At 46.2% G+C, this 15,338-nt stretch overlaps 1 long non-coding RNA gene across 2 annotated transcripts in view; it reads right to left on the bottom strand.

The window, feature by feature from the left end:
* Nucleotides 1-1,199: 1,199 nt before the first annotated feature.
* Nucleotides 1,200-15,338, bottom strand: part of LOC123346246 — a 55,538-nt gene continuing 41,399 nt past the window's right edge. For both annotated transcript variants that reach the window (XR_006572959.1, XR_006572958.1), the window contains exon 5: nt 1,200-2,565. This is a non-coding gene — a long non-coding RNA (uncharacterized LOC123346246). The remainder of the gene's footprint in view (nt 2,566-15,338) is intronic.

Genomic DNA, 15,338 nt, shown 5'->3' with positions numbered 1-15,338 from the left:
AAATAAGAAAAATCATCCCTCTTGGAGCATAGGCAGAGTAAAGTGATGTAGCACAAGGTTCTCTGCTAAGTCAGAGGGGTGGAAATCTTCTGTTCAGTTCACAGAGCTGTCCACCAGCCTATACCACAGCCTATGGGGTCTCCTGCTTCCACCACAATTACGCACACTCCCCACTACAGAGCTTGATAGTAACAGATCTGCTGGCTACTCCCTAACATCCCTCAGTCATGTGATACGGAGAAACTGACTCAAGTCTCTGTGATTCTTCCTTCTAACCAAGAATAAAGAAAGCAGCATTATCTCTATGCTACTGCATCTCCTTCACCATCACACCCTGCTGCACTGCAGAGCTTCTGTCTGGAACCTTCCCAGCCACTCCTTCCTGGCTTCCTGCTACAGATCAAAAGCAACACTACTACTCATATCCTCTCTCACACACACACATTACACTACTGGATCCGGAGTCCCCCTGGAGCCATGCAAACTTCTCTTCTGTCCTCATGTGGTACCTCTGCAGTCTCCTTCCCCTGCACAACAGAGCTGAACTGTTTCTGCTGCCTTCTGCACACTTAATTCATCCCTAGTATTACTCCAGTGAATCAGTGGAGTGAATTTGGCTCTGCACTTCTAGATAGGTTGACCAGATGTCCCAATTTTATAGGGACAGTCTCGATTTTGGGGTCTTTTTCTTATATAGGCCCCTATTACCCCCTACCCCATCCTGATTTTTCACATTTGCTGTCTGGTCACCCTGCTTCTAGAGGGATTTGACAGGCAGCAATTAGCCCTAAGCAAAAGTGATGTATGCAGTTTGAAACTGTGATGCCTTTGGTTCCTGTGTACTTTGATTTTCCAAGAAATCTGCCACTGTGCAAAGAGAGCAGCCATTTTGGTCTCAGATTTACTGCAGCATATACTCAGACACATACACTGTGCTCTCTCAGCGAGCCTTTACATTCGTTCTTTCTTGTTGTTGTTTTCTTAAACTAAAATAATTTTTATTTTAGAATAAACAGTTCACTTTGCATGCATGGGAACAGAATGGCAAGTTAAAGTTAAAGGTGCCAAATACAGCCCTGAAAAGTGACAAGGTGGGTGAGGTGATATCTTTTATTGGGCCAATTTCTGTTGGTGAAAGAGACAAGTTTTCAAGCTTCACAGAACTGTTCTTCAGGTCTGAAAAAAGGTAACCAGAGTGTCACAGCTAAATACAAGGTGGGACAGATTGTTAAACATAAGGAGTTAACACATGTTGCAAGAAACCACTTAAAATGAAGTAGGCAACTAACACCTCTGCAGTCATAGGACAGAGGAGGCTTAGTAGATTACAAATTCTTATAATGAGCCATAAAACCAGTGTCTATGTTGAAAGCATAATTTTTAGTGTCTAGCAGAGGTATGAATTTAAGCTCCCCATCTCGTTTTTTGAAGGCGTTGTACAGGTTTCCTTTGAGGAGTAGGACTGAGAGGTCAGATATGGAGTAATAGCTTTGTAAAAAGGTATTCACCCATGGGTGATATTTTTGTCTTTTATCATTTTTCTGTGTGGCTTCATTTGAGAGCATAGTGATTGGTTTCACCCACATAGTGTTGGGGCATTTGATGCACTGGATGAGGTACACCACATGTAGTGATAGGCATGCGTAAGATCCATGGATCATGAAAGGTGTTTTGTTGGGGGTATTGAGTATCATAGCAGTGGAGATATGTCTGCAGGTTTTGCATCTGTTGTTCTCGCAGGGTCTGGTGCCTCTTTGAGATGGTGTGGGGGTCCTGGTCTGTGGTGAGCTTGCTTTTGATTATGAACTTAGTGATAATGGGAGGTTGCTTGAAGGACAGAAGAGGGGGTTCAGGAAAAACTTCTTTCAGGATATGGTCCCCATCAAAGGTGGATTGTCACTGTTTAATGATACTCCGTATGGGTTACAATGTGGAGTGGTAGGTGACAACTAGGGTTGCTGGATGTGGGGGGGTTCTGTATTGAAACAGGTTCTCTCAGGGTATTTGGATGGTCCAAAGCATGATGCGATCTACTTCTCTGGTGAAGGCGGTTTGAAGTATGTTAAGGTGTGTATCCCAGACTTTCTCCTTGGAGCATATTCTGTGGTATCTGAGTGCTTGGCTAGAGACAACAGATTTCTTGGTGTCTGGGGTGATTACTGGATTTGTGGAGGTACATGTAGCGATCGGTGCGTTTCTTGTAGGGTTCAACTGTTGGATCATCTGTAGGATTCCACAGTTGTCTGTAGGGTTCCACTGTTGAAGCTGATCATGGGGTCCAGGAAGTTGATGCTGGTGTAGGGAGTGTTCTAATGAGAGTTTGTTGGCTGTGTGGTGGTTGTTGAAGTTGTGGTGGAAATCTATGAGGGAGTTTAGGCCATCTGTCCAGAGAATGAAAATATCACCCATGTATCTCAGGTATAGCATTGGTTTCATGGTGCATTCTTCCAGAAATTCTTCCCTGCAGAGTGACATTCCCCATCCACAGAACTGGGACTGAATGGACAGCAGGGGTGCAAGGGTCCCCCAGTCCCTCACTGCCCTGCCAGTATGCTTCATTCTGGCCTGGAAAGAAAGAGTGGAGTTACATTTGCATGCTGTAACACAAGGCACACACATTAATACAGAAACCCAGCCCAGCTTCCCCTAGTCTTATTCCCCTGAGTAGCCTCATGATTCAGTTTGCATATTGTGTTTGACATCAGTGTTAAGAACATAAGAACATAAGAAAGGCCGTACCGGGTCAGACCAAAGGTCCATCTAGCCCAGTATCTGTCTACCGACAGTGGCCAATGCCAGGTGCCCCTGAGGGAGTGAACCTAACAGGCAATGATCAAGTGATCTCTCTCCTGCCATCCATCTCCATCCTCTGACGAACAGAGGCTAGGGACACCATTCTTACCCATCCCGGCTAATAGCCATTTATGGACTTAGCCACCATGAATTTATCCAGTCCCCTTTTAAACATTGTTATAGTCCTAGCCTTCACAACCTCCTCAGGTAAGGAGTTCCACAAGTTGACTGTGCGCTGCGTGAAGAAGAACTTCCTTTTATTTGTTTTAAACCTGCTGCCTATTAATTTCATTTGGTGACCCCTAGTTCTTGTATTATGGAAATAAGTAAATAACTTTTCCTTATCCACTTTCTCAACATCACTCATGATTTTATATACCTCTATCATGTCCCCCCTTAGTCTTCTCTTTTCCAAACTGAAGAGTCCTAGCCTCTTTAATCTTTCCTCATATGGGACCCTCTCTAAACCCCTAATCATTTTAGTTGCTCTTTTCTGAACCTTTTCTAGTGCTAGAATATCTTTTTTGAGGTGAGGAGACCACATTTGTACACAGTATTCGAGATGTGGGCGTACCATGGATTTATATAAGGGCAATAATATATTCTCAGTCTTATTCTCTATCCCCTTTTTAATGATTCCTAACATCCTGTTTGCTTTTTTGACCGCCTCTGCACACTGCGTGGACATCTTCAGAGAACTATCCACGATAACTCCAAGATCTTTTTCCTGACTCGTTGTAGCTAAATTAGCCCCCATCATGTTGTATGTATAGTTGGGGTTATTTTTTCCAATGTGCATTACTTTACATTTATCCACATTAAATTTCATTTGCCATTTTGTTGCCCAATCACTTAGTTTTGTGAGATCTTTTTGAAGTTCTTCACAATCTGCTTTGGTCTTAACTATCTTGAGTAGTTTAGTATCATCTGCAAACTTTGCCACTCACTGTTTACCCCTTTCTCCAGATCATTTATGAATAAATTGAATAGGATTGGTCCTAGGACTGACCCTTGGGGAACACCACTAGTTACCCCTCTCCATTCTGAGAATTTACCATTAATTCCTACCCTTTGTTCCCTGTCCTTTAACCAGTTCTCAATCCATGAAAGGACCTTTCCTTTTATCCCATGACAGCTTAATTTACGTAAAAGCCTTTGGTGAGGGACCTTGTCAAAGGCTTTCTGGAAATCTAAGTACACTATGTCCACCGGATCCCCCTTGTCCACATGTTTGTTGACCCCTTCAAAGAACTCTAATAGATTAGTAAGACACGATTTCCCTTTACAGAAACCATGTTGATTATTGCTCAAGAGTTTATGTTTTTCTATGTGTCTGACAATTTTATTCTTTACTATTGTTTCAACTAATTTGCCCAGTACCGACGTTAGACTTACCAGTCTGTAATTGCCAGGATCACCTCTAGAGCCCTTTTTAAATATTGGCGTTACATTAGCTAACTTCCAGTCATTGGGTACCGAAGCCGATTTAAAGGACAGGTTACAAACCTTAGTTAATAGTTCCGCAACTTCACATTTGAGTTCTTTCAGAGGTTTAAGTCCTAGTGCAAAGCCCCAAAAGGAGGAAGGCCCTAGAGGACACTGCCAACCCCTTCTAATATATTTTAATCTCTCATTAGTGTCAAAAAACCCAGATATCCCTCAAAAACCAACGAGGAGTCCGGTGGCACCTTAAAGACTAACAGAAGAAGTGGGGGTTTTACCCACGAAAGCTTATGCCCAAATACATCTGTTAGTCTTTAAGGTGACACCGGACTCCTCGTTGTTTTTGAGGATGCGGACTAACACGGCTACCCCCGATACTTGGCAAATATCCCTCAGCCCTCCAAAGCTGGATTTGTTGCCCAAGGGCTGGTTCTGCTGCAAAACAGTCACCCAGGGCAACAAAACCTCTTGAGCCAGCCCTGTGCGCGCAACAGGTTGCTTCCAGCACCATTAATCCCATTTGTATTGGGCCAGACAAAGATGTTGTGATTTGTTGCATGGATTCAATCTCAGACTGCAGACTTAAAAAGGTCTCCTCACCCCTTGGTGATGCCCCTCACAACTGGCTGAGTTTAATGTCAGGAAATCGCTGCTATTCACAGTCAAGCCGTTACATTTCAAGTTTTTGATTATTTCCAGACAGTGTCCCTGCTGCCTCTGCCATGTGTCACTTCACATTTTATTTTCAGTAACAGAAATAGTTCCAATTCCCAAGTCCTTGTGTCTCACACAACTCTCTGGGTGCTGGGACAATAGGAATGTTGCTACCCCTTCTCATGATTATTATTTGCATTGCCGTAGCACCTGGGAGCTCTAGTCATGGACCAGTGCCCCATTGTGCTAGGTGCTGTACAAACAGAAAAAAGCCAGTCATTATTGCTTCAATATCCCTGACCTATTTGGTCTGAGACATTCAACATATCATTGCCTCGTATTCCTCTTTTTGGATGCATTAGTAATGGTTAATATCAGTACACGAAGTATGAGTTAAACTCATCAACAGCATATTTGGGATCAAATTCTGCATAACCCCTTTAATTGTTGTTAAGTTTCATAAAATACTAGGAAAATATGATTTCAGCTGCTAAAAGTGGTGACTTTTACCAATGCTTAGGACTTCACATTCTAATGACCAGACGTCGTGAGTGTATTGTGCTTACTTTACTGACTGGATTTACTAAACTACAAATACGAATAACGCAGCCAATCACAATACAACCACAACCACCAGCATCCCTAATGCTGCCACTGATACTGAGAATATTGTGCAGTAATTTCACATAAATAAATTATAGAATACAGCACATTCCCTGGCTATAGCTACACAGCAATGTAAGCTTGGGGGGGGTTAGTGGGACTTGAGTCAGCTGGCCTGTGTCAGGGAACCCTGGGCTTGAATATCTACATTGCATTTTAACCCTAGGTTCAGAATTTTCTGATCTATACTTCAGTGCACAAACCAGAGTCAAAGTAACCCTATCCCAGAGTGCCTAGCGCCCCACACCCCCCATCAACACTCTAGCCCTAGGAGCATGGTGCACTGTGGGAAAACTCTACTGCCCTCCCTGTTTCCTGTGGCAGTGCTAATGATGGGACTCATGCCCATAAGGAGCACGCGAGTACATAAAGTGCATAATTAGTTCCTTTGGTGGCTGTTTTAGTAGAATGACGGCAGTTTGAGACCGCTTTATACTGAACTATCATCTAATCCGAGAATTGGGCTCTCCACCTGTAGGCTGAGTCACATTGGCAGGAAAATGCCTGTGTGCAGCCGTTCTGAGGATAATTCAGACCTCAGCCGCCAGGCTGTCAAATTATTCAAATGAAACTTTGCAACTCTTAATTTTGAAAATGCAGGTGTTTTGTTTGCTTGTGTGTTTGTTTGTTTATTTGTCTGTCTGTCTGTTTTGAAGTCTGATGTAAAATGTTTCAGGTTTCAGAGGAAAACACACACACCCTGGCTGCTGCCGGCTGCGGACTGGTGAAGGGAATCCCCAGGGGTGAGGTGCAGGGTGCTCCAGCACCACCAGGGATCCCTGAGCCTTGCCCCCGGGAGGCTGCGGGGAAGTTTTGGGGCTGGCTCTCACTCACCACCCTGACAGTGCAGGCAACCCGGGCACCTCTGCACACGCAGCCCCTGGGAAGGTTGGGGGAGCAAGAGCCAGAGAGCAGAGCAGGGAGCAAGCGCTGCCCTGCAGGGAGGGGGAGCAGCAGAGCTCCTGGCTCAGCCTGACCTGGGGAGGGAAGATCCCCAACATCCTGGCACCCAGGAGCCACCTCCCGCCTTGCAACTTTTCTCCCTGCGCCAGGCAAGCAGTGTTGATGCTTCTAGTGGTAGCAGAGACTTCACCAGCATGCTGGCTAACCCTCCCCAGACCTGCGCCTGGCCTATGCTACAGCTGACCCCATCAGCAGTCCTATTGGTGCAGCTGCATCAGCGAGCAAAGCCATTTACATTTTTCCTGCTGCAGCCCACGCCTTAGGGAACAGTCTCCATCAGCTTTATAGATTGGTTAGAACAAAGGCTGAGCAAAATTAGCATCCCAGAAGGTACAAACTGTTTCTTATGAATGACACAGGGCTTTCCACAGCATAAATAATTCCAGTTTTACTCATAGAATCATAGAATCATAGAATTCAAGATCAGAAGGGACCACTATGATCATCTAGTCTGACCTCCTGCAAGATGCAGGCCACATAAGCCGATCCACCCACTCCTGAACTAATTCTCTCCCTTGACTCTGCTGTTGAATGCTCCAAATCATGATTTAAAGACTTCAAGTAGCAGATAATCCACCAGTAAGCGACCCCTGCCCCATGCTTCGGAGGAAGGCGAAAAACCTCCAGGGCCACTGCCAATCTACCCTGGAGGAAAATTCCTTCCCGACCCCAAATATGGCGATCAGCTGAACTCCGAGCATGTGGGCAAGACTCTCCAGCCAGACCCTCTGGAAAAGGCTAACAATATCCCAACATTGACCCTTTGTACTAATTACCAGTGTGGCACGTTATTGACCTATTGACTAAACCCGTTATCCTATCATACCATCCCCTCCATAAACTTATCCAGTTTTACTCTACCAAAGTCTCTCTTGAATGACACAAACTCTTTATATCACTGTGTGACAGGACTCAAATCAGGACAGATTAGGATTTTATTTCCTTGCTGGGTAAAGTCTCCTGCAGCTTTAGTTGTTTTGGTCCCAGATTCCCATCAGATACCGCTATGGTGTGGCCTTTCTTACACATTAAGGTGACCACATTTTCCAAAATGAAAACGGGACATCGTGCGGGGCTGGCCCCTGCCCTCTGACATTGCGACTTGCCCGAGCCCCTCTGCCCCGGTCTGGGGCTGACAGCCCAAGCCCCGCTGCTCGGTGACTCCACTCACCCCCTTGAATGTGTCTCCACCCACCCCTGGGGAGGGCACACTTCCCCTTTTTGGCAAGAGCAACTGGGACAAATGTCCAGTTTTGCCAAAAAAGTCAGGATGTCCAGGACAGGGCTTAAAAAGGGGATTGTCCCAGGCAAACCGGGACATGTGGTCTCCCTGTTACATGTGGGATTCTAATAGGTCCCTTTAACTGACTCCTCAGTGGCATCAGTTTACAGGAGACCAAGAAGAAACCAATTCAAACAATCCCTGACTGTAGAGGCAGCTCCCTGCATATGCAGCCTCTGGGAGGGCTGGAGGAGCAAGGGACAGAGAGCAAAGCGGAGGTGTTGCTGCCACCGTGGGAAAGTTTTGGGGCTGGTTCCCACTCACCCACTCTGACAGTGGATGCAGCCTGAGCCCCCCTGCACATGCAGCCCCTGGGAAGGGTGGGGAACCTGGGAGCAAGGGACCAAGAGTAGAGCGGGGACCAAGTGCTGCCCAACCTCCCGGCAGCCAGGAGCCGCCTCCTGCCTTGCAACTTTGCTTCCTGCTCCAGGCAAGTGCTGCACAGTAGCGAAGAAGAACCAGAGCTGCCACCCCCATGGGAGGGCAGGAAGGGGAGCGCACTCCACCAGGCAGTAATGGCACTTCTGGGCCACTGTGCTGGCTGCCTCCAACACTGCTACTCTGCTGCCAGGAACTCTGGGATACCACCGGAAGACTTCTGGGACCCCAGTCAAGCCGGGGCTGTGTGTACACAGGCAAGCAGCCAATAGGGCTCGGATGCTAGGTCCCAGCTTAACCCGGGCTTGGACCTTCCAGCCCTGCAGGGTCCTGGAACACTGGGTCGGAACCCTAGGTTAGCACACTTGCAGTGTGGATGCAAGGGGCTTTGGCTTGAGCCCAGGCTCAGACCCAGTCTTAAACTGCTGTGTAGACATACCCTCAGTGGCCCAAATTCAACCCTGCTGTAAAGTGTTTCTGACTCCCACTGAAGAAACCCGGGATGCTTCTTGACAGTCTGCCCTGAGGTTGGCACTCACTCTCATGAGCTACTCTGGACAGCTTCACACATGGTCCTTGCAGAAATACAAACAAGCTGGAAGAAAGCAGGATCCTCCAGTTTCCCATGCTCCCTGTACTGGAAGTTTTGCAATTGATTTCAATGGGAACTGGATTGGGCCAAAAGAGTGGGTGTGAAGCGTCTGACGTGCTTTGGGATCTTTGAAGGTGAAAGGTTCTGTGTCCAATCTGTAATTATTCTTCTATGATGCAGAGACCCTTTTGTCTGGGGGGGAGTAGGGAGTTGGTGCTTTTTGTCTAAGGCAAACAGCTTGTATGCATTTGAGTGGGCAAGTAGCAAGCATGGCTTAACAGACAGCAGAGACAATTTACCTTCTTCATGAAACAGCTTCATTTTAAACCCACTATGGACTCAACCTAACCAATGGTAACCAATGGATTTACTGCAGCTGGTTGCAGAAACCGGTCTGCAGTTAATACAATTTATAATGAAATAAATAGTGCAATACACACCAGTGGAGATTGAAATTAAATTTTCCCATCCGCAAAGGTTAATGCTCTAAATTGTGAAGACCTGGGCATTTTCCAGCTGCCTCTCATTCTCGTTATGGCAAACGCAGAATGGATTATTAATATTTGATCAGTATGTGTGGGAAGGTTTTTAAGACTATTTACTGTACCAGGGTTAGGTTGAAAAGGCAAGCGAGCTTGATTTTTGTTGTCTTTGCTCTCCGCTGAAAGGTTATTGTGTTTAAAGTGAGTTTGGGACTCACAAAGTTTGTTTAACATCTCAGAAACCCCCAGCCTTTGCTCAACTCCTCACCCTGCTCAGGGGCAGCTCTAGGAATCCCGCCGCCCCAAGCAGGGTGGCGCGCCGTGGGGCGCGCTCTGGCGGTCACCGGTCCCGCGGCTCTGGGGGAACTCTGGCAGACATGCCTGCTGGTCCCGCGGCTCCGGTGGAGCATCCGCAGGCATGCCTGCGGGAGGTCCACCCGAGCCGCGGGACCAGCGGACCCTCCGCAGTCATGCCTGCGGGAGATCCACTGGTTCCGCGCCTCCGGCGGACCTCCCGCAGGCATGACTGCGGAAGGTCCGCCGGAGCCGGCTGCCACCCTGCCGGCAAAATGCCGCCCCAAGCGGGCGCTTGGCGCGCTGGGGCCTGGAGCCGGCCCTGACCCTGCTAACCAGGGGTTGTGCTGTATAATGTGTAGCATAGGACAGACTTTGTTTATGCACAGCATGGTCAAAGGCAGGGTGGCTGGATTCAGGCCTATCTGGGATTCTCCCTCCAGATAAAAGCAAGGACACAAATCCATTCATTCACCCTAAGTGGGAAGAATTGTTACAGTTACACACAATAGACTCAGCAGAGCGGTAAGGCCATGCAGCGAAGTGCTGCCAATATTTTAAACATGAAAATCCCCCAAACTCTCCCCATTAGCCTGTGCTAGCACCACGCATGAAGGGTACCTATGCTGCAGGGAGCAGTGATTTTACAAGCAGTTTGGTAGAGATAAAGGGCAAAAAAATTGCACAGTCGCCAGAGATGTGTGATCCCAGAAACTACATCTGCCCCCATGGATCAGAACTGGACCCAGTTCTTTCCAAAACCTCCAATGGAGAATGGAGAATCCATGTTGAGCTACAGTTCTCTTCTGACACCCAGGCATGTCCCCTCTCAGCCCTGTACTTAGCTGGAGTGCTGTGTTTGAGGCACCAAAATTTAAGAAAGACAAATTGGGAGAGAGTCCAAAGGAGAGGAATGGAAATTATAAGAGGCTTAGAAAACATGAGGAAAGGTTGAACCATTTGGGCGTGTTTCATTTAGAGAAGGCTGAGTGGGGACAGAAATGTAGCTCAACATGGATTCTCCGTTCTCCCGCAGAAGTTCTGGAACAGGCTTCCAAGGGAAGTTGTGGAATCCCTGTCATTGTTGGTTTTTAAGAGCACGTTGGACAAACACCTGTCATAGATGATCTTGGTTAATTTGTTCCTGCCTCCGCACAAGGGGCTGGACTTGATGACTTCTCAAGGAGCCTTGAAGCCCTAGATTTATAGGAGTCTCTTATAACAGTCTTCATACACGTAAAATGCCATTATACAGAGGACAGCGACTAATTATTCTCCATGTCCACTGAGGATAAGACAAGAAGGAATCAGCTTAATTTGAAGCGAGGGAGATTCAGGCTGGATATTAGGAAAAAATTTCTGACTGTAGGGATAGTTAAGCACTGGAAGAGGTTATCTAAAGGGAGCTTGTGGCATCCCCAGCATGGGAGGGTTTTAAGAACAGGTTGGACAAACACTTGTCAGGGATGGTCTAGGCTCTTAATCCTGTCTCAGCTAAGGGGGGTGGACTAGCTGATCTCTTGAGGTCCCTTCCAGCCCTATATTTCTATGCTTCGATAACACCCCCATTGAAGTTGTTTGCCTGGATAATGACTGGAGGAGCTGGCCCTAAAAGAACAGCAATGCTTGCACTGCTCTGACTGCAATGTCAACTATTCTCTGTAGATCTCCCTGCCCCCGGGCCTCCTCCCCACATCCCCCTGGCAATGATCCATTTAATGTTAATGAGCTAAAAACACAGGCCAAGAGCAGACTAGCTGAAGTGAATGAAGATTAAGTCAAAAGCAGATCTATTTCTTTCTGTACAAGAATATCCCAGGTTCCCCATCCACCCTGTATCCACTCTGGCCTCACCCAATCGTTGTTCCCCTGTGGGCTGCTTCCAAATATGTGAAAGCTGAAAAAACTCAATTTCATTCCAATAGAACTGCTAATCCTCATCCCAACCAGCTGTGAAATTGCCATGGCATACCCCATCCCAGTGCTTATTTCCAGGCTAATACAACCTTTTTACATTTCATCATTCAGCAGCATCAACATAGTTACAAATCAATTCCATATTCTACTGAGAATATGCAGGTGGGGGAAGGCACCAGCAATTTGTGTAAAAGAGCAGCAGTGTCTGTCCTGATGTAAATGCGTAATTCAGTCTTAAGTTTCATCTAAAAATCAATACAGTTATTATTTTATTTAAATGGGTTTGTGCTTCGTGGTGTACAAATGGATTTGGAATCATTGTTCATTCCACTCGCTGTGAAGTTTTTCAGCCTACCTAATGAATTACTTTGTACCTGCTGAAAATTACACCAGTAATACGGATTCTGCTTATCTAACACATAGCATGACAGCATCACCAGTGCATCGCAATCAGATACCCTCTCTGTGCTGTCATTAAGGACAAACCAGCTGAAGCAATTCAATTATAGTAGTGGTGGATTTTTCACATATGCAGCAAGATGCTTATTTTTGGGAAATTTAACAATTTATTGCCCTCCTTTCCAAAATTGTCTGAAATAATTCAGGAACATAGTAGCAAGAAGGAATGCTGAGAGTCTGAGAGTCTATTGGATAATTATTATTATTCCTAGCTCTTATATAGAGCTTTTTATCAGTAGATATCAAAGTGTTCTACAAAGAAGGTCAGTAACATTATTCCCCATTACAGATGGGGAAACTGAGGTACAGAGGGGTGAAGTGACTTAGCCAAGGTCACCCAGCAGGCCAATGGCAGAGACAACAATAGAACATAGGTCTCCTGAGTCCCAGTCCAGTGCGCTATTCACTTGAACTGCATTAAAGCAGTGGTGATGTAAGAGTTCATTGAGGGAAGAATGGAGGAGCAATGGGGAAAGAAGTGTTTTGAATATTGTTTGACACCATGTACTTTTTTGTTTACTTCTGTGAGCATAATTTACAAGCAACAACTACCCCTTAGAAAATTATTCTTATTCATGTAGAGACACAGGCAGACACAATGGACTTTACTGTTGATATGTTCAGCTTCTGAAACAAACTCCACCATAGGAGACAGACATTTCTCCAAGATCTAACGCCTATATATTCAGATTAGAGCTGGTGGGAATTTTTTCAATAACAAGCAACAACTCGCTTAGACAGTGGAAATCTGTTGCACCGAATGTACATGATCACTCTGCACGCCTTTATTCCAGGCATCTAAGAGCTCCACAGCTTTATTACTGATCAGGTGAAGCCAGGTTAACTGTGGGCAACCATATGTCTGCCAGCAGGCAGTGACCCCTTCTGACCTCAAGTCCAATCTTCAGTACTCCATGTGTGGGGACTTTGTCTCCAGGTAGGCTACTGACCAAAAAGGGCCAGCCAGGGGTGGCCAATGATGACTTCAATCTTCTAGAGGCCAGTTCTCAATTTTTAATTTCCCCATGGGAAAGTCTGACTTTTCTTCCCATTGAAAATTTCAACTTTTCATTAAAAAAAGACATTTTTCTGTTTTTGGCAAACAAAAACAGAAATATTTTCATCTAAAAACAGCTCAAAAATGAAAACAATTCAGCCAAAAGCGGAAAAAAAATTCCAGTTTCAGGTTTCTGAAAAAAGACTTGAGATTTTTTTCAGTGAAACAGACACTTTCTGTACAATCAAAAATCCTATTTTCCATCCGAAAAAAGTTACAACAGGAAATACTTGACCAGCCCTGATTCAGAGTAACACAACTAGCGCCATCTGCTGACTCCTGATAATGTTGCAATGGGAAGAGAAAGGCGAGAGTGCTGGGACAGGCACAGGAGGGGGTGAGATGTTTCCTGGGGTAGAGTTGTGAGGCCTTTTGTTACCAACTGCCCTTGCATGTGGGAGCCTTGTCTGCACCCGCTGGAAGTCAGCTCCCTGACTCTCCCAACTGAAGGCAACATAAACACTCCCCACAAGCACTTTCAGCCCATGTGGGCTCTGCTGTCCCTCATGCAGGCTAGAGACAGGCACCCTCCGTCTCCCGAGTTCTCCAAACGTCACCCTGCGGCACACGGACCCTGCTCCACTGGACACTCATGGAATAACCAGCAACAGTAACACCAGCTTACATAGGAGCTGGAACAAGGGGTGCTGGAGGTGCTGCCACATCCCCTGCCTTGAAGTGGTTTCTATCATGTACAGAGTGTACAGTTTGGTTCAACGGCTCTCAGCACCCCCACTATACAAATTATTCCAGCACCCCTGCCAGCTTACGCATTACACCTTAGCCACCAGCTCCGCTTAACACACAGAGCTTAGAATTGTTTATAGAGACAGCACATCTGAGCTTAGTTAACAAAGACTAGAGATTCGTATGCTAGCAAAGGGTTACATATAAAACAAAATCATAACATGCATTCTAGAGCCTAACCTCAACTGACGAGATGCCCTCTTGCCTACAAGGTACTGATTCTCCCCAAAGTCTCTCTCTCTCTCTCTCTCTCTCTCTCTCTCTGTTTTTCAACCAGGACAGCTGAGAGCCCTCTTTTATGAGGCCAAGCCCACTGGCAGCTTGCCTCCCGCAAAGAAGGATGCCAGAGCATCTTTCTGCACCCCAGATGTAGCAGCTCAGCCCTTTGACTTCACTTGAAAACAGGGTGCCTCCCCACGATTTACCTATTCCGGTTAATTTGCCTTTTGAAGTCCCCACAAGCTCTTCATTAGCATTTGACTCAGTATACTAATAGACTCTCGTTGTAAGACACACAGTACACAGTGGTCAACAGAGAAATGAGTGACTTCCATCTTCTGTGTGGTGGAACCTGACTGAACCTCTGGCTAACCTGCCTTTCTCTTCCAGGCCTTAGGAACAGTTTCCAGTACATATACACATCTCCTTACCTATTATCTGCACATCCATTTCACAAAAGTTATGATGAGCTGGGTGACACAGGCTTTCAGTAGAAATCTTACATGACACTCTGCTACCAGAATGTAGATACCAGACACCCGGGATCCCTGTAACCCATATGCCCCCATGTGCTCTGCCAGTTGGCATTAGCAGGTCCTTGGGTCATAGGACAAAACTTTGTCTGTGCAGGAGACAGATCTTTCATGGAGACCAGTCTGAGACTGTGGAACGAACTCCTTCAGGAGCAAAGGACCATCACAAACCTCACCACCTTCCACTCCAAGTACAAAGCGCTTTCTTCATTCTGCCTTCTCTGAAATAAGCACACACCAGTGAATACATAAACAAAGTAAATGAGACTAAAAACTCTACCAAAAGGAAACACACCACTCCACACAAAATTTTCCCCTAGGGAAAGGCTAAGCAAAAGGACAAGATGCACATGACAGAGGTCAGTCATCTCGTTCAGTGCATGACCAGGAGACGTTCAGATACTACAGTGAAGAGGCCAGTATAAGAAGAGACCAGAAAAAGAACATGCTGCAGAGGTAAGTCTGGGGGAAGTTCTGAAGTAGAGAGCCAGGAACTAGCTTGCACCTGAGTGTCCTATGTGGTTTAAAGAACCTGAGCAATGTCACAGCGTAGCTCCCTCAGCACTTTCAGGGCTGGATGTTGCTCTAGTGAGATCACCATTAGGCCCAGTGCAGTAGCTGACTTTAAAAGCTTGCAGCCATGTGTGAGCACGTATCTGTGAGCAAGGCCAACCCACCATATTTTTATCTAAACCACCCAAAATGTTCAGAGCACATCCTGCCACCCTCAGCTTGAAATGAGCCCTACACCTCCCATCAACTTGGTTGCATGACTTTGACAAGGAGCTCTCAGGAAACACCAAGAGCCACCTCCAGCCTCTATTCTTCCATAAGCCTCTTCCCTAGCTCTTTGCACACACGC

This window comes from Mauremys mutica, chromosome 12 (assembly GCF_020497125.1).
Source record: "Mauremys mutica isolate MM-2020 ecotype Southern chromosome 12, ASM2049712v1, whole genome shotgun sequence".
Classification (NCBI taxonomy): domain Eukaryota; kingdom Metazoa; phylum Chordata; order Testudines; family Geoemydidae; genus Mauremys; species Mauremys mutica.
Note: the sequence above shows the minus strand (reverse complement) of the source record. Positions and strands in the feature narration are given on the sequence as shown.